The sequence below is a fragment of the Pungitius pungitius genome, chromosome 10 (genome assembly GCF_949316345.1).
Source record: "Pungitius pungitius chromosome 10, fPunPun2.1, whole genome shotgun sequence".
NCBI classification, from domain to species: Eukaryota; Metazoa; Chordata; class Actinopteri; order Perciformes; family Gasterosteidae; genus Pungitius; species Pungitius pungitius.
Genome location: NC_084909.1, coordinates 17,476,432 through 17,496,136, shown reverse-complemented (window position 1 = coordinate 17,496,136; position 19,705 = coordinate 17,476,432).

Genomic DNA, 19,705 nt, shown 5'->3' with positions numbered 1-19,705 from the left:
TACAATTTAAAGAGCTCACCAAAATTGGACAGTTGAAGACTGGAAAAATGTTGCCTGGTCTGATGAGTCTCGATTTCTGTTGAGACATTCAGAGGGTAGAGTCAGAATTTAGCGTTAACAGAATGAGAACATGGATCCATCCTGCCTTGTTACTACTGTGCAGGCTGGTGGTGGTGGTGTAATGGTGTGGGGGATGTTTTCTTGGCACACTTTAGGCTCCTTTAGTGCCAATTGGGCATCGTTTAAATGCTACGGCCTACCTGAGCATTGTTGCTGACCATGTCCATCCCTTTATGGCCACCATGTACCCATCCTCTGATGGCTACTTCCAGCAGGATAATGCACCATGTCACAAAGCCTGAATCATTTCAAATTAGTTTCTTGAACATGACAATGAGTTCACTGTACTAAAATGGCCCCCACAGTCACCAGATCTCCACCCAATAGAGCATCTTTGGGATGTGGTTGAACGGGAGCTTCGTGCCCTGGATGTGCATCCCACAAACCTCCATCAATTGCAAGATGCTATCGTATCAATATGGGCAAAAAAAAAGAATGCTACCGGCACCTTGTTGAATCAATGCCACGTAGAATTAAGGCAGTTCCGAAGGCGAAAGGGGGTCAAACACAGTATTAGTATGGTGTTCCTAATACTCCTTTAGGTGAGTGTATATACGTAGTATAACTCTGTGAGGATCGTCTTAGGTGTTTACCTCCACATGCAATTCCCTGATACAGGCAGGGTTAGAAACATGAACTTTCCACTGGTACTGTAAATTATAAATTTATACGTACATTTATTGAAACATCAACTGGATCCAAGAAGACACAAGTGACAAACTAAAAACAGATAAAAGAAGGAAGGACAACCAAACATGGGGGAAAAAAATAATGGAGAAAACGAGCGACTTTGAAAAAAACCAGAAGAAATGTATAGAGAGAAAAGTAGCGTTAGAAACATCTGCTAACTCAAGTGTCTTCCCCTGGTCCAGTGGCCATGCATGCATGCATGCGTGAGTGTGTGTGTGTGTGTGTGTGTGTGTGTGTGTTTGTCCAGGCGTTGGTACACCTGCGCAGACTGAGTGGGTTGGCTCAGTGGGCTGGCGTGGAGCTCCGTGGATCCCCCTCCAGGCCCACTCTCTGTCAGGCCCTGCCAAGGTCAGCCTCCTGCCACAGGGAGGGATGGGGAGGGGGGCGGGGGTGGAGCGGGGGCGGGGGCTGGGGAGGAGCGCCGCTTCAGCATGACCACCGGGGCCCCAGCAGTTTGCTGTGTCGAATAGAGAGCCGCGCAGCTCTTGCACGCAAACAGAATTAACATTAACACCGACACAGAGACACGCGATAAGTTGCAAATTAGCAAGCGCCGGTGCACACATTATGCAAGTAGCTATAACCTTTACTCTGCAAATAACATGAGACACATCAACAACCAACATCAGACGCGCAATAGTTTGGATAAGCTGACAAAGACACTGCAGCTCCCAAGATTAAGTGGGTGAATGGCAAGCTGGGAAAGTAACAAGTCGACCTGTGTGTCTTTTTAAAACCGCTGGCTCTGTATAATGTCCACTCAGTAGCTATCACTTACCTGGGTCAGCTTACCGGGCGGCTGCACCGCTGGTGGAGCCTGTCACGCTGAAACACCTCCGTCGCTAGGTGCACACGCAGCAAACGCTGCAGAGACTACCGGCAAAAAGGTTTGCAAATTGATATATATCAGCAAAATATATGTGTGTGTCGGGGAAGAGTTTTCCTGGATTGAACCAAAATGTAAAATAACAAGAATATCGATCTTGACTCTTTTTCAGTTTTCAACCAGACGACACAGCGAGCAGTGGATGGGAGATAAGCCTCCTCACATGGCAGTGGGGACACTTGAATTGTACGGCGGCGCTGGAGCAATTATCCACTCCCCCCCCCCCCCCACCCTCCCCCGACCCTCTCCTGCTGTCACGCCTGTCATCCACACTGGTGTGTGTGTGTGTGTGTGTGCGGAGCAGTGGTTGATCAGCCATCAGAGCCCACAGTGTTGCTCTTTTGTTGCTCTTTTCCGAGCTGGGAGCCCCTTGGTTCCGTTGTGACGAGACCTTGCGTTGCCCCCCCTCCCCACCTTTTGCATCCCAACCCCTCCCAGTCTCTCCCCTCACCTCCTTTCTCCCCTCCTCCACCTCCCTGCGCTCCCTCCCAGGCTCTGGGAGAGAGGGAACAGCCAGTGCTCTCCAAACACAAGGACAGAAGCTGCCAGCAGGTAGCCATGGCAACAGCTTCTCTCTCACCCGCCACTTCCCCACTCGGTAAAAAAAAAAAAAAAAGAAAGGGAGTGTGGAAAATCGCAGGGCCCTTCTCTCCTCTCCGCGCTCTCACACAGTCCAAATTAGACGGGTCACAGTGTTTTTCTGGCACACGTTTAAATAATCACAGAGATGGATGTGCGCGGAAGGAGAGGGAGGAAGAAAGAGAGGTGAGGAGGGGGCACGCCAAAGGAAGCAGGATGGGGGTGTTAATCAAAAAGACTCATATTGCTTCACAACAAATGATTTCTTCCTCCAGACATTGGGAGAACAAGGATGCTTGAGCTGCGCTGAACTTATCTCAATAACACGAGAGCATCATTTCAAGTCGGAGGGCAATCTCTCTCTCTGTAGCTCCGTGGCCGAGTGTCTAAAACATATTGTGCGAGGTAGTGGAACAGCAGCGCTTACCTCTCCAACTCTGTACAGAACACTTCTTATGCCGCTGTAAAGTTCTCGGTGTCGTCCTGATAGTTAATGTATCTGTGCAGAGGTGCTGATATTAAGAAACTGTGAGATGGAAAACCCAGACCTGTTTTCTTTTTGTGTGCTGCTGCCATGGAGCCTGTTCTGGCTTAATAAGCATTCTGGCTTTTGAAAATAATTCAACCCTGCTTATTTTCTACTTGATTTACCCTGCACAAGCCTTCGCTCATCAGGCCGAGGTTTTGATAGGAAGCCAAAGAAAATCACTTTCCCTTTACAGCAATATGTTGAGCCGGCACCAGCAGCAGAAAGACAACTTAAAAATACAGCCATGGGATTACATCACGTCCAAACAATGTCTATTTTTAACCCCGGCTGAAGATTTTCTTACATCCAGGAATTTCCAAAACAGGAGAAATCCGACCAACTCAGCCGAGGGCTGCAAGACAGTGAAACGGCAGTCGTGAAAGCCGGGTCAAGACATGGGATTAAACGTGGTCCAGGGGTGTTTGAAACTGTAATCTACTGCGGTGAGGAGTGTAAGAATAAGGAGTTGCAGGTTTCTGTCTCAGAATCCTTCTAATAATAATCAGACTATCGGTAAAGTCTAGTTTTGTAGGGGGTAAAACCTTTAAGTGAAAGCTCCTCTTACATGTGGACGTCTCGGTTTTATGGTGTAAAAGCTGACATGGTGTCTCCCCATTGGGAGTGTCCAAATATGTGAGGTCCATGACACAATGTTCAGGTGCTGCCCCGCATCTCTTAGAGACACTAAATCATGTCGGCTGTGTGCGTGTGTGTGTGTGTGTGCGTGTGCGCGCTCCCACAAGCTTGCTTGACTTCCCCACATTGATACCAGATGGGCCTTCCCATCACGGCCAATGGAGGAATTCAGCTGGCAGGACCCCTTCTTGTTCATGGTCAGTGTGTCCGTATGTGTGTGTGTGTGTGTGTGTCCTTCCCGTCCTCCTCCTCTCCCACCACACACTGACCTATTTGTATTCTGGGCAGAGCAGATGAGGCTGCAGGCCCGCTGCCCCCTCAAGCCCGTCCCCCTCGGGAGGGCATCTGTGGGCCTGTGCTAGGCAGATAGGGCAGACCCATCATGGCAGCGCTTTAAAGACCACCTCGCTGGTCCGCGGAGAGGGAGAGAGCGGCGCTTCTGTGTTGTCCCCGATGAGACGTCCCCGCTTCCATTTCTTTGTCTGGAGCCGCGTTGACCTGCCCGGTGTTCTGCAAACAAAAGGAATGGCCTGACCTCGCTGAATCCGCTCAACTATTGCCTGCCATTATCAGGATACCATGACCCGGTACAATAAAGGAATAGTTCTAAAATGAGCTGATCGTTGAAGCGGGAGTTGTCGAGACTCCATCTCACACTGATAGTCCCTCAGAACCTGTGGTGGCTCGTCTCCTCAGCACGCACGTGTCGCGTGAGCTTATTTCATTTCACACTTAGGGGCTTATTTGCAGCATCTCTGATGGACCCCTGTTTCTAAACCCACCACATCCATTTGTCCCACAATAACTATTTGTCGATTTGTGGTAACACACCCTCACACAATAAGAGTGAACACACACAAACACACACACACACACATGCTTGTGCAGACAGGGGGAGGGTGCTGAGCCATAAAGGAATGTAGAGGGCTATAATCACAGCATCATCAGCTCTGTCCTCTGAGAGAGCGGGGCCAATAATGCCCCTCTAATTGAATAACTTATCCACAGCTATTTCCCAGGGGGCCGAGCTGCAAGGCACAGTCGCACAGAGGGAGAGAGAGCAGGGAGGGGGGGTGGGGGGCAGATGGCGGACGAATGGAGCAGATCAGCATCCTTCAGAGCACTGCAATGGAAGGTGGAATTAGACCGATGAGCATAACCTTTGACATTTTCCCAACAATGGAGGAATGAACGGACACATACTGTACACATGCACGTGAAGTCAGAACCGCCAGATGTGATCAATAACCAAACTTCTCTTTTCGTCAAAAGCTTTTTCAAGTCTGTGCGTGTGTTGACAAGAGATCCTGAGGAGGCTGCTACATCCCCGGGGCCTCGGGGCAAGGATAATTCCCCCGAAAACCGCATGCACACACACCTACTCACACAAATTCTGGCTCCTTCAGTTCAGTCACCCTCGGTTCTCCCCGGGGGTGGGGGGGGGGGTGTAACTATACATTCTGGTTCTTCTTTCCCATCAGACGGCACACTGCTCCGGGGGGGGAGAACACACACACACACACACGCTGGTCTCCGGTCATTGCCTCCCTCTGAACGCTGCATCTCCCGGACTGATGGGAAATGCATCTGCCGACCGCACAGCGCTACAGCTTCACAGAACCTACAGTTGCGAGGAGCTGAGTAGGGACATTTGGTTTGCAGGGCTAACTGGCCCGGCCCGTCTGCCGGTGAGCTGCACCTCATCAGCACGCAGCGTATCTACACAGGTCGATACCCTTATGCCCACAAGCGTAGTTGAAGTCAATGGAATTTTTATTAGCAAACAATAATGGGAGGAGAGGGTAGCGAGGTGGAGGAAAAGAGAGATAAGGCAAGGTGTAGGGAGAGGTAGTACATTGATTTACCCTTCATAGTTCGTTGCACTACATTTACCCAGCAGAGTGCTCAAATTAGTGCCCTCCAGCTCTCTCCCAATTAGTTTCCTCAGAGACGAGGTGTAAAGCCAGTCACTGGCCTCATTACCTCTCCTCTCTCCTCCTCTCGCCCCCCCCCCCCCCCCCTCCCTCTCTCTCTGTCGCCCAGTAAACCACACTCCAACTCTTCTTTCCTCTCTATTTTTTAGTTTTATCCTCTCTCTCTCTCTATCCACTTTAGCCGCTCTCATCTCTTCAGTCCTCCCCAGCCATTGTTTGTGCTCTGAGTGTGTGTCTCTGCGGCTCAACATTTGTGTGTTTTTTTTTTTTTTCATATTGTGTTTTAAGTGGGGAGCAGATTGAGCAAGGTTGCCTTCATCTCAGGGCACACAAAGTTGGCAGCCAACTACCTGATGAAGAATAGATGATGTTATTCTTTTGTCGCTGTGACTCTGACGTCTGTGCGGCTCAGTGGTTCATCACATTCTAAGTGAAGTCTTTGGCTAATAAAGTAAAGAAAACCTTTTTAGTATTTCCTTTCAACCCCATTCAGGCATTCACTGGAAGCCGCACTTCAACATACAATAACTTTTTGTGATTAATATTGTTTTGTGCCGTGTTATCTAACTGCCAAATACATTTATATTCTAACATGTGTCTTTGAATATCTATAGTAAGCTTTGTGCTTGTCTGTTCCCGGGCTTATGAATGCAGACAATGGACCGGGGGACTCCGTCTGCTCCACATGTTCAACTAATTTCCCAAATTTGGTAATTACTGATGATATTTTCTCTCATCAATGCCAAAAGTCAAATTCCACAAAAGTGTTTGCATTGGAAAGCTGTGATTGTGGGCATTTTTGTTTGTTGCTTAAAGGCAACAAGGTGTACTTGGATGACTTGGGAACCATTAGGGTGCCAAAGCTCACCCTATCTTGGAGCCCCCTTGCACGTTAACCCACCCTGGTGTGCTCCACCATCTCTTCATGTTCACTCTACTGTCAACTTCTGTTCATTTTAGCTTTCACAGTTTGACTCAACCAAAGAGCCTAGTCATATTTTTGATATTTCCTTATGAAATGTTGTTGAAATTGTTTTTATATTAGTTTTTTTGAGAAACTGTCAGTCCATATATCTCAACAATGTGAACAAACCCAGTCCCAAAAAAAATGAATCCTGACCACAGACTATATAACAAGAGGACATATGTAATTTTGGAAGCCTTGAGTTTGGAATTTTGGCAATCTTTGTTCTTGGCCGAGACCAGAAGTGAAGGACAGGGTGGAGCTCCTTTCAACTGGGTGCTGAATAAGACATTTTTAGGCAACCAAAATGTTACAACTAACTTTCACAGTCTGAAATCACACAAAACACAGACAAGTGCGGACATTGACCTGTCAATCAAAAGGTAGCACTGCCCTAACACATACTCACATATACTAAATAAACAGCATGCTCTATTGAAGAACACTTGAGTCCATAAACTCATGTTTACAATATGTACGGGGGGAATAAATAAGTAGGGTCATTTTCTCATAGACTTCTAAACAAACGGACTTCTTTGAGCTCCCCGATGGACACTAGAAAGAATTTTCGAAACTTTCTAAATCAATTTCCCTCCAAACACTACGGTGCAGGCACATCGTTATACTGTATAACACTGGCTTTGGATCAGGCAGGAAAGCAAACACCTTTCTTCGACGATCACACTCCCCCAGCAATTTCTCCCCCCCTCCCCTCCCCTCTTGTATAAACTCAGAGAGAATCTGGGTGAGGTGTCAGGCCGATGTACTGACTGTGAAAAAAAAAAGGGAAAAACTCACACCCTGTCCACCCCAGACCCAGATGTTCCTTATTGATCCCCCTGTGGATTTGGCTGAATGTAACCGTGCGCTCTCTCTCTTTCTCGTACATGCTCACGCTGTTGCTCTACTCTGTGCTCATATGCATGCTCCTGTCTCCCCCTCCGTAGTTTATAATGCAACAACCAGCAGTTGGGGACCAGTAAAACCCCCGTGATTCTCCTCTTGGTGTCCACACAGCGCCGTCCTTGACGGCCCCTCTCGGTTAATAATGTAGCGTGCCTCGCTGTCTGATGTTGCATTGGGTTGCTGTGGCACCGCGGAGAGGCTGTCTACCTTTTCAGGGAGACGCTGCAACTGGTTGCCAAGGAATTGGTTTCAAGGAGGAGGCGAGGGAGGAGGAGGGGGGGGGGGGGGGGGGGGGGAGTGTAAAGTAGAGGTCTGGCAGAGACGGAGCAGTAGAAAAAAATGGCAAAGACAAAGAGAGGGAGACAAAACAGACAGCGAGCGAGAGGGGGGGGGGGGAGAAGGAGAGTATGAGTTGACGGAGCCAGCCCAGTGTTAGCTCATTCTGAACCGTTCCACTGTCAATCTCAAATGTTATTCAAAGCAGGCAAACTAGTTGGGATACTTGTAGGAGGTATACAAGAGAGAAAGGCTGGTGGTGTTTGTAAAAGGTCCTTTAGTGGCCTGTGTGGATTACACAGGCGGCTGAAGAGGAGAAAAAACGGGGTTCAGAATAAAATGCCCCTTCCGGAATAAAGAAATGTTCAGGTATATGTTTCTCTTTCCTTTGTAAAGACGGATGTCGACGCTGAAAAAAAAGACACACCATAGAGTGTAAAAATGTGCGTTGTGGGTGGAACATGTGGCTCCGCGCCGTGTATTTATGGCATTACAAGCGCACACATGGTTCCTGAAGGAATTGATGGACTGAGCCGCTTGTCAATGTTTCACTTAAAGGTCTTTCCCTGCAAACACCAGGTTTATGGCCGTGTACACACACAGGCGCACGTATATATATCCGCATGCACAGATCCACCATAACTGCCTGACGCGCATGTGAGGAGCTGACTATACGCCTTCGAGCCTCAGCACAATGTTCTTTTTGCGGTGGTTAATCTGATTCTGCAGCAAGGGGGAACGCTGGTAGGGTTGTGTCAGAGATGTCTCTTTTTTAACCAGTGAGCTGCTCCTACATCAATGAGATTGTCTTTATCTGCCTGCTTGCAGCTTGGGCTCTGATTTCTGCCCTGTGTATACGGGCGCTGGGTCGTGGGAGGCATGTGGGCGAAGGTGCGTGGCATCCGGCCTAATGCACAGCCTGGAGAGGAATACCAACACTTCACATTCGCTGCGACTTCGACACTGCCACAGTTGAGGCTCTCACATTTGGATGGAGATTTTTTTTTTTCTTTCTTTCTTTCTTTTTTTTTTTTTTTTTTCCCGTGAATGAGTCACAGGTTTGAAAGATATTATACGGGACATGGTCTTCTAATTTAGTTGTGGTGTGAAATGAAAAGAGTCAAATGAAAAACCGATTGCAGGCATCCGTGTGGTGCTGTCAAGCCGCACAATGGGATGGTGCGCTGTGGTGTCATCCTTCTTAAAATAAAAATAAGGCTCTTTACGAAGGTCTTACCACAACGAGACTGCTCCTCCTCAGACCCCAGGACTGCCTTGTGTTTGACTCAGGATATTCCCCGCTGTACCACATTCCACTCTTGTGCCGTATTTCTGGACCCCGGTCCCTCCTGCCAAGAACGCTCTCATAAACACACATCCAACCCTCGAAGTCCTCGCTCTGCAGGGGGCATTCCAGAAGTGTTAGTTCTGGGAGCCTTTCTGCACATTTAGAGACACACACTTACATGAAGAGTGGACACTTTGTACTGTGCTGTTACCTGAGCCCCCAAAATACAAGAAAACTAAAAAAAAAGTGCTTTGAGTCACACGTATCGTTTTCTCAAAAGGGAATCTACCATCAGAGTGTCTTTATTGGCCACAAACTATTGGAGAAATGACCTTCCGTGTGTTCTTTAACATCACGTTCGCCAAACAGATGTCGCTTTGCCTCTCGCTTGACTTTGTAAATGAAGCATGTTTCCTCGACCCAGTGCACAGCTTTTATTGAGAACATTTGTGAGATTTCAACTTTTTTTTTTTGTCATCACAAAGAGGAGAAACATTTCTTTGCATCATGTTGATGCTTCATGTTTCTTGGCTGTCTTAACCGGTCCCCTCCCGTTTCTTGGGAGGTGCCCCCAGCAACTTGTTGTTTCACTTTTAGCAGAGCTAGATTTACTGATTTATACTCTGACTCATACCCCACACCATTTTCCCCCAAACTTGTAGTGCACATACGGTCGTCAGTCCGTTCAGGAAAACTCTGGAGGTGTTTCTCGACTGAACTCTGCACATCAATTATTCATTTCGATCAACCAGCCTCCTTGCCTGTCTGCGGCGCAGTCCTCCTCCTGGCTGTAGAGGGACCTGCTCTGCCGGAGGAGGAGCAGGGCGCAGACAGGGAGGATGGGGGCAGCCCTGTAGATAGCCTGACTGGAGCCCGGAGAGGGCTGGAACAGGAGTGTTCATTAAAGTCTCCCCAAGAGCACAGGGATAGGAGAAGGATAACAAGACCCCAGGGTGGCTGGTGTGGGCCCTTACTCCTCAAAAACCATAAATGTATTCCCCTTCTTCCAGACAAATCCACAGCCTACTGTGTCAGCAAAAAGTATACGGACAGACAGACACACACACACACACACACCACCTTTGTTGGAACACTTCTCACTTTTGGTTTTTGCCTCATACTTAAAAAACACTTTTCTACCAGCTACTCCTATACTTTTTAATTTGGCCACCAATCCGGTACAACTATTTTATTCTGCAACCAAATACTCTAAGTATTTGTATTTGTATATAATAAGTATTCAGCCACACCATATTATTCATAACAGTTATTGCACATTGTGATTTTTTGTTTAGCTCCAGTGGTTTACTTTCTAACCTCAGTGCATGCAGAGATGGTTCCCAAATGATGTCAATACACCGGGACTATTTGAAGGTGCCCAAGAGTCAAATTCTAAACTCTCGGGGCTGGACCTGGATATTTATTTATGTATTGATATGTATTTTTTTTCTTGGACAGATCTGTGTTTTAGAACCTTGTGTGGGTCCCATAGGCCACTAATCAATCAAAGATTAGACGGATCAAAAAAGGAACCAAAATGAACTAAAAACTGGTCGCCCACTAAACATGTGCGGATGCTGATGTGCCTGCAGCCCTGCTAATGTAAAGTGAGTGAAATAGTGCATGTCCAAAGCTACAGATTTTTCCTTTTGATACTACTTAAAATTAGCAAAATTAAGTAAAAAATTATATTTAGTATGGCGTTTACTAAGAGCATTTAAGAGTAACCCTAAAGAAGTAGTTTAACATTTTGAGTTAAATGAGAAGATTTTTTAGCTCTTACATCTTTATAATAAATAAGCAAGCGGAAGCTTAGCAAGAGAAATGGAAACTGGAGCCTAACCTAAAGTAAAGTCTGTGTGTGTGTGTGTGACACTGGATTTCCAAAGCTTTGAATATTTGCTGTTGATTACTACCGAAGCTCCTGAGCCCCCCCCCCCCCCCCCCCCCAAAAAAAACGCTAGGAACAGCACGTCAGTTTTCAACCTCTTTAATTACTTGGTGTCTTTTAAAATCAAACATCCTCTTGAAAGGAAGTTAGGCTCAGGCTACATAACCACTTAGTAAGGTTGAGAAAAAAACCAGCGTGGTGCATTGACTCGAGTGACATTTACAAACACGGGGGAGACGGGGCGAGAAATCCAGTAGTCAGAGAATATAACCCGAGTCAGAGAAGTTATTCCACATGTGGAATGTGGTCAGCGAAGCCAGAGAGACCAGAGCCTTTAATCAAGAATGTTAATTCTTCACACCCAGAATGAAGGGCGGCAGAAAATAAAGAGCCCAGCATATTATATTTTAGTCCTACTGTAAATCCTCCTGTGCTGCTCTCTCTTTGGTTTTTACCTTTTCCGACCCCATTAAAGGGCTTTTTGGGTTGAGTTGAGTTTTTCATGTACTGATGAGAGGCGGAAAAGATGATCCAAACTGAAATATCATTTATATCAAAGCCTTTTGTTATGTATTTCTTTCTTTAATGCATCCCATATTATATATTTGATTTATTGGATTATGTATTCTTTATAACTCATTCAGTTCAACCTGAAAACTGACAAGGAATATTTTGGGGATATTAATCAAATATTATCCAGCAATGAACTTAATGTCAAATCCTAATTGGATTTGAGAGTGAGTAGTTGACTACTTGCAGACTGTTTGACTACATTAATCTGCAGTTAGACATCAGTGTGATGTTTTATACCTTTGTGAAACTCTCTAACTGGACCTTGTTGAATTGTAATTGATGATGGAAGTTGGCTGGAAACCAATAGTCCAAAACATTCCACTATTTCGATTGAGCTCTGTGGAAAACGTCATTGGGTCAAGGAAACATGATTAGGAGAAGACATGAGGAGTTAGGAAAGGAAAATGTGGTGTTTAAGGAAATCTGACTCCCCCTTCACTAAGCTACGTAGTTATGATGCGACGCATGTAAGCGACTTTTACGCATTCCGGCATCTGACCGTCCTGGTTCTGGTTCTCCCGGGCCCCTCTTCCCCCCCAGCTGGCCAAACAAAGGGGCTTAGGCCTCCAACAGCGTGGTGTCGTCTCCCAGTGAGGACCAGCAGAGCAGCAAGGAAAAGCTCTACTCCTGGCTGAGGGAGGGGACGCTGCTGCTGGCCATGGAGTTCTACACCTCCCTCAAGACCTTCTGGATGCAGGTCAAAGGCAGCAGGGAAGCAGGGTCTGGGTCCGGTCGCATCTTCTCTCAGATGATCTATTTTACTTATGTAGGTCATCTAAAGGCGTCAGTTGTACCTTTAAAGTTGCAAACTTGCTCCCTTCCTTTGACCTGAAAAGTGTATTTTAAAGAATAGCAACTCAAATCTTACTCACAATGTCCTGTGAGATTAGAACAGATGTTTTTGAATTCACTGTCATTTTTGATTCCACTTGGTTAAACGGGAGATCTTATTGCCAGGTCATAATGCCAGGGTTGGGGTCTCACCACATCCCCTTGTCCATGCAATTAAATGTGGCGGATGCAAATTCACAGATGATTAGAAGGATGGTCATAGTTAAACCGGTACAAGAGGAGAGTGTGACCTTCAAGGCCGCCAGAAATTGTCGTAGGACAAAAAGACATAGCAACCAATACACTCAAAATGTCATATATGTCAAATTCAGTACCTCAAAGATGTTCAGTATTTAACATTTCTTCATTCGTCTGTTGACTATTGGCTTGCCAATGACTATTAGCTCTGTGTATCAAGGTGCACAGCAGCATTTAAAAGAAGCAGAACTAACTGGACGGCTCCCGAGGGAGGTCGCCTTGACCGACGTATGTGTCCCTAGTTCTCAGGGGTCTCTGAGGTCTGACTGCACGGGGGCCGTTCTTCTCCCCCTCCCCTGCCAGCCCGGGCAGGCTGTCGGGCCCCATTCCGCTGCTCTCCAGAAAGACCCCCAAGCGACGCCGCGCTCGGGGGCCGGGGCTGAGCAGCAGAGCTGAAATTAAAGCTGTGGTCGGTTGAATAGTTGGACAGTGAGAGCATGGGGTGGCCCAGAGTCAAGGCTGAGGCTGTCTGAGTGGAAATCTCAACAAAAAGAAAAAGGCCAAAGGTTTGGGGAGGAGAGTGGAACATGCAAAATAAAGGATTAGAGGAAACTCTCAACGTGACCTGGTTCGAAGGTTTTGGTGAGGAAGGAGAGTGAGCTAATGAATGTGGGTGTATTCTGTAAATCTCCCAAATGTACTCTCACTGCTGGGAAAGGAATGCATGACATGAAATGGGGTTAGCATGTTCAGTGTGTATTAAAATAAAATATACACCGTTCCGTTCTATGTTATCCGGCTGCTAAAAAAAAAGACCTGTCATCTATTGTCCAACATGCAATCATTGACTTTTTTGTTTGAGTAATTAGTTGGTGAAAGAACTGAAAATGCTGATCATGTCTTGTGAGGGTTGGAGGCTTGTGGTTGGACTTCAGCCGCAGGCTTGGAAGTGTTTATTGAATTATGTAACTGCTTGGCAACAATCTGGGCTAAGGAGCAAGGGGTGGATCCACAAGGTCCCTCTGTACCCCCCATGATGACTAGCTGGGTTTGACCACCGGTCCAGCCCACATTCTTCAGCCTCCGCTGGCTGCGTTCTAAAGGGTTTCTGCGCGCTTTTCACGGAGCCGTGCTTTGACAAGGGCTCAGCACAACCACCGAAAAAACACATAAAACATGTTTCCTTGCAGATGATTTCATCTCCTTGAGCCCCCTGGTGCCTCATCTCCAGCGCACACTGCATGCATCATGCATGATTGTAATCACAACACTGCTTTTATTTTTTGTTTTTCGATGAATGCTGGACGCCGGACAAGAGACACATTTTCCTTAATGTTTCCAGGCCACAGCGACTTGGCCGTACCGTACTGGCTGGAATGGACGAGAGTGAATTCCCCAGCCGAGTTCCTTTAAATCCACAATGGGTTCACGCGACATATATGGATCCGTTTCTGGAGAAGGACATGAGCCGAGACATCTGTTTGACTAGCAGGGACTGATCCCCTCTACCAGAACACTGGGGAAACCGAGGACTATCGGGTCACATTGCATATCACAGGCCTTTACTTTATTCTTTGCATAATAGCAATGTAATAATAATAGCCCCTCCTCGCACACCCCGTTAAATGTCAAATGTTTTTAGAATGACCCATCCCAGTTAGCATGTTCTATTAAGTGTGCAAACATATTTGCGAGATGGAAGTTTTGCCTCTACAACCATTTATAATTATATCTGGAAATTGTGGATCAGAAAGAATGGGTGTTTCTTTCCCTTCACTCATTTACTGTGTGTGGAGTTCTTTTTTGTCATTATATCCACTGTGTTCCTGTTCAGTGGGGTTCTTCTCGGTGCCAAGTTAAGAGTCCCACTAGCCCAAGGGTGAAAGGGTGGTAATGGGGATGATGGGGGGGGGGGGGGGTGGGGGGGAGGAGTGGGGCTTATCCATTCCACTGCATTATGTTTCTGCACTTGCAATAATGTAGTAAGAGGAACTAGAATATTTCATCACCACGTAATTGTGATTTCCACTGTGCTTCAAATTTGGACTTAGTGGGGTAAGTGAAATGTTTTATGCAATGGTGAAAATTGAGAGATACAGTGACATCTGCCTGCAACTATGCCATCTAGCACTGCCGCGCTATTGATTTAGAGCCTCGCTGAGGTTTGTTAGTGGACACGGATGCTTCATCTGGTATGTTCTGCATGCACAGGATCCATTCTGAAGTGCACTTGCACGCGACAAGAGTCGGCGTTTTTGCATCGGCGCGGAAGCGTACAGGAATGGGAGCTTGTGCTCTCACATATGTGACCTCCTGTGTCCTAGAATGTTGCCTCCACCCAACTACCACCGCCCCCCCCCCCCCCTCCCCCCCTCCCCCCCCCCCCCCCCCCCCCACCACCCCTGGTGCACCCACACGCCCACACATACACACACAAACACACACGTATTACGCCCTAGACAGGCCAGGTTGCCAGAGCTACACAAACTCCCACCCATTAGCGGCAGGATTCCAGGATAACCATGGCAACCAGTCTCTCACCCCCGGGGAGACGAGCAGTAGAACTGAAAGGCTCCATTCAATTTCCACATCCCAGTACAGCACACACAAAAGGACACACACGCACGCACGTTTTTTTTTTTTTTCACACACACACACACACACACACACACCCCGACACGCACTCAATGGACATGCACACACGCTCACACAGACACGGACACGTCCAACGCAAACCCACTTGCTCTAACAGCCTCGCAGTCACTCCAGCCTTCCCTTCGCCTGCCTCCACCGGGGTGAGTGGGAGCTTGTTAGAGAGACGGCACACACTATATCCTCTCACCCACGGTCCTGGACCGCACAAACACAGCGCGACCAGCGAAGCCTTAATTACACCTCACTCATTGTGATTAGACACACTTTCTGAGCTGTTTCTACAGGACTCTTTATCCAATGCAAGAATATTACCTTTTAATTTTCCTCTGTCGCCGGCGACACCAGGCACCGCGTCCACGACGAGGCCCGGCACTTGGGTCCACCGAGACGAATAGGCATGTGCATTCATGCTTTGAACGGGTGTTATGAGACACGGGCCTTGTGATTGGCTTCAGGTAGTGTCATTGACACGTGGTAAAGTAAAAAAAGAAGAATGTTTGAGAGAAATGATGGGAGAAAGAGCGAGGTAGATGGACATATTGGTACACGAGAAGAGAGTGACGTGCCTTAACAGTATAAATTCCGTGGCTGATAAGGACGTAGCTATCATTGCCGGTGAAACCCCACATCCGAGTTGAGGAACGCAGCATGCTCCTCCAGTCTCCTGCGTGCTCTGGGTTTAACCAAGAGTAGAGAGAGAGAGAGAGAGAGAGAGAGAGAGAGAGAGAAAGGTTAATGACGCACAGTGGGAAATCAACCCCTAACTATCACAGATAAGTATCACAAGAAATCGGATGTAGGGGGGTTGAAAGAGAATGGGTATAAAACGTGTGTAATGAAAAAAGGGCGTATATATGATGAGGGAAAAAAAGCAAGCAAGGCACTGAGGAGGTACTGGGAGAAAAATAGACCAGGAGTCATGAAATACAAAGTGATTAACAAACAGAGCCTTGAAGCACCGGGGTGTTTTATGTTCTCCTCCTCACATCAGGGCCCACACAGACATTGCATGCGAGCCCAGCTCCAATCAATGTGGAAATGATCTATTCAAGAAAAATCTTGAGAGGGCGCGGGCACAGCACTCAGCACTCGGCACAATGAATGCTACTTTTCGGGGTTTTTTTGTGTGTTACCTTGGTGGCAGATAGAGGGAAGGTGAAGATGTGGTGGGGGTTGCAGCGTCTCGCTGAGATGGGGCGGGAGGGGGGGGGGGGGGGGCGTGCAGGAAGACTGGCACCAACTGGGTCAGCGAAGATCGTAAAAAGGGCGCGGTGCAGTTGGGGGAAACAATGTGGCAGAGAGAGCTGGAACTAGTGAGGGGATGGAGGAAGACAGGCTGGCACTAATGATGGGTGCGCCCAGGGCCACACAGTACAGCTGTCAACCCCCCCCCCCACCCCACAGTAAAACCCAGTGTATTGGTCCATGCTCACAGGAACAGCTGGGTGGCTTTAGTGGAAAGAAAAACAACAGTCTGGCCTGAGTTCCTCGGACACAATGATGTCTCTGGGGAGACCCTCGGTTCAGAAAGAGCCGGAGGAGTGTTGGACCCTCGAACTTCGGTTTGGACACATCTCTTTGGCTTTCATGGAGTTTTCCAGAGGCTGACGTCAGACTGCGTTCAGAGCGTGCTGAGTCACACCAAACAAACACACACGAGGACACTGCCCACCACCTCGTCTTTCTGCTTGTGTAATCCTTGGTGGACTTGAGAGAAAACAAGGTTGTGCGCACACACACACGTGTGATGTCAGGAGGTACTTCTCCAACTTCTGCTCACACCCAGAGTTCCTTATCGCCGGTATCACACACCCTTGTCTTAAAGGGACTGACCCCAAACACACAAACGGATAAAGTCAGCTCAAAGACAGAGTGGACTGGTTTGGACATTTATCAGGCCTACGTGTAGGAGGATATCTGCCCGTGTGACTCACTCCTTGTCTGTCTGACCACCCCCTCCTTCCAAGCTACCAACCCACCAGCGCTCCCTGTGTCCCTCGCCGTCTCTTCCTCCTTCTTCTCTCCTGTCTTTGCCCTTGAATCATTGCTGAGGTGATGTGGGCCAGGCAGAGGCCAGTGTCAAGGGGATTATGAGGGGTCCCCGGGTGTAGAGGGATCGTCTGAGTCACCGGGGGGGGGGGGGATGTCACATTGTTTGGAGAACATGGCCTTGATAAGATCTTCTTGTAACTTAGGACTGTCATGGCGTCACCTATTTTAGATCTTGTTTTTTATAGGCGTCAGCGCGTGAGTGCGCTCACAAAGCGTTAGTGGCCAAGGGGCGTGGGGAGTTTGTGTGACACGCGCATACATCTGTAATCCCCACATGTGTGGGTGGAAGGATGCCGTGTGTATTTTCCAGGCCTCCAGAGGCTGCGCAGATGGATGAAGCATCGGATCAGGTAAGCCGGGCGACGCTCCCCAACGTGCTGCAGCAGCATGGCCCCGTCTGCCAGACCGCTGGGGTGTGTGGGGGGTGCGAAGTGAAGAGAAAAAAGTGTGGCTGTCATCAGGGGGGGAAAAAAACACAAAGAGGGCTCAGACATGACAAGCGTGTCATTAATCACAAGGTTTTCTGGGCAGCGTTTGTAGATGGACCTTCTCTCGATGGAGGGGGAACCAAAGGAAGGGACTGTACGAGAACAGGAAGAGTGTGTGAGTGTGTCTGTGTGCTTACTTCGGTGTTTCTTCCCGTGGATTTATTACTGCGATATTCCCTTCATATTCCTTCAGCCTTTTCTGTGCTGCGGCCATTCGCCATGAGCCCCTGGCAGCTCCGTCCATGACAGGTACTGAGAGAGAAAAGCCGTCTGTAGGGAGAAGATCTGTCACCGGGCTAACTAAAACATGTCAGTGTGGCAGTGTTGTGTGTGTGTGTGTGTGTGTGTGTGTGTGCTTTAGCTGTTAGAATCCAATGCCGGAGTTAAGAGTGTGTTTCATGGCTTCAGAGAAGGAAAAGACTTGAGGAAGGAGCTTCTGAAAAAGCTAAAGCAGTCGATCTATCAGTGGAGTGGGGGAGATGTGTCTATGCGTGCATGTGCGTGTGTGTGTCTATGCGTGTGTGTGTGTGTGTGTGTGTGTGTGTGTTTCAGCCTCTGGGGAATCAGCTCCTCCCTCTGGACCAGCCAGAGCCCACCTGAGTCTCTCCCCCACCCCTCCCAGATGTTTCCCTCTCTATCTTTACCCCCCCCCCCCCCCCACCACCATCACCACCACCCCTCCCTCACCCTTATCTCCATCCTCAGGATTCTGCAATCTCTGTCTGCACCCAGCTCGCCCTGGTGATGCTCAGATGGTCCCTGGTTCTCTGCACACTGCCAAGTTCTGTCACGTTTGCTCTTTATCTGCCTCCGAAACCCATTATCGCGTTGAATTTGTTGCGTGTAGGTCTTCTGTGACCTGTGATGCTTTATACTGACACCTGTGGCCCAGCGTTTTCCATTGGAACAACTCCGGCTTTTAGACTGCGCCACAGCACTATGAATTACCATATAAGGCAGGAGCACCCTTTCTAACCTTATCCCTCCTCCTCCTCCTCCTCCTCCTCCTCCTTCTCTACCCCTTCAGCAGCCAGTCACACTCACTGTTCCCTTTCTACTAACACTGTGCACTGATGCTCTTAAAACACACACACAGACACACACACACACACTGCCTGACAGCAATAGTTCTCTGTCAAACAACGGTGCTTCGATGAGTTTGAGTCATGGTGTTTTTTTACACCTGTCTTCTTGCATTGCTACATTTCCTACTGTAGGCCACACGTTACATTACAGCCAAACTTTGTATCGAGCCTCACACTTCCAATGGGAGGAGTGAGGAGAGCGGGGAGCAGAGTGGGAGGTCGAGATGGGTTGAAAGTGCGGAGACAGTGAAGACGGAGAGAGAGAGAGAGACAGAGAGAGAGAGAGAAAAACACAAACAGAGCTGATAAGACCTTCGGCGGAGGAAGTGTCGTTCTCAGCCAGTCCCCAGTGGACTCCCAATATCCAACTCATCCCCCCGTTTGCTGCAGGATGTGTCCTCGTGTGGGAATACGCAAGGAATGTGGCCCCGTTTGTTTAGTGCGATAGGCTCCTCGGTGGCGGTGGTTTCTGTGCGTCTGGACTGTATGTGTGACGAGCTCCAGGCCTGGCAGAGCCTGATCAACAGACCTTTCTGGGCAAGGCCTTCCTCGGCAAAAACAATGGCCCGTCTTGTGGGTTGCTATCTTTCAAAGCCACTCCTTGGCTGGCGGAGCGCACCCTTTATTTGTCTGATGTACCCCTGAAGCCCAGTGAGATGAAGCGAGCTATCTTTAGCATTCCTGCATTTCGTTGTGCTCTTTTGAGCCGTTTCCCCATTTATCCAGGAGGAAATAATGTCGTGTCACTTTCCCATAGACTTCTATATAAACAGACGTGTTTACGCCCCCTGCTTGTCAATAGAGAGAATGCAAGATTCAAGACACTTGTACATCAGGTTCACTCACAACAGGATGGTTGCCTGGTTACCAGACAAACAAGGCGCTCTAATCAGGGGCTCCAGGCCAACTGTGGTCTCGCAGCCATAATAAAATGTCGTTTTCCAGCTAGTAAAACCTGTATTATCATCAGGGATGGTGTTGGTTTGTAACTAAGAACCTACAGATAAAATGGATTTAGATTATTATCGCAGTCATGTAATTGGACACCAGAGAGGAATTTGTTACAATTGCCCGTGTTTCCCCACCCTACTTTTGCTTTTTCACATTTCTAAATCTAGTTTTAT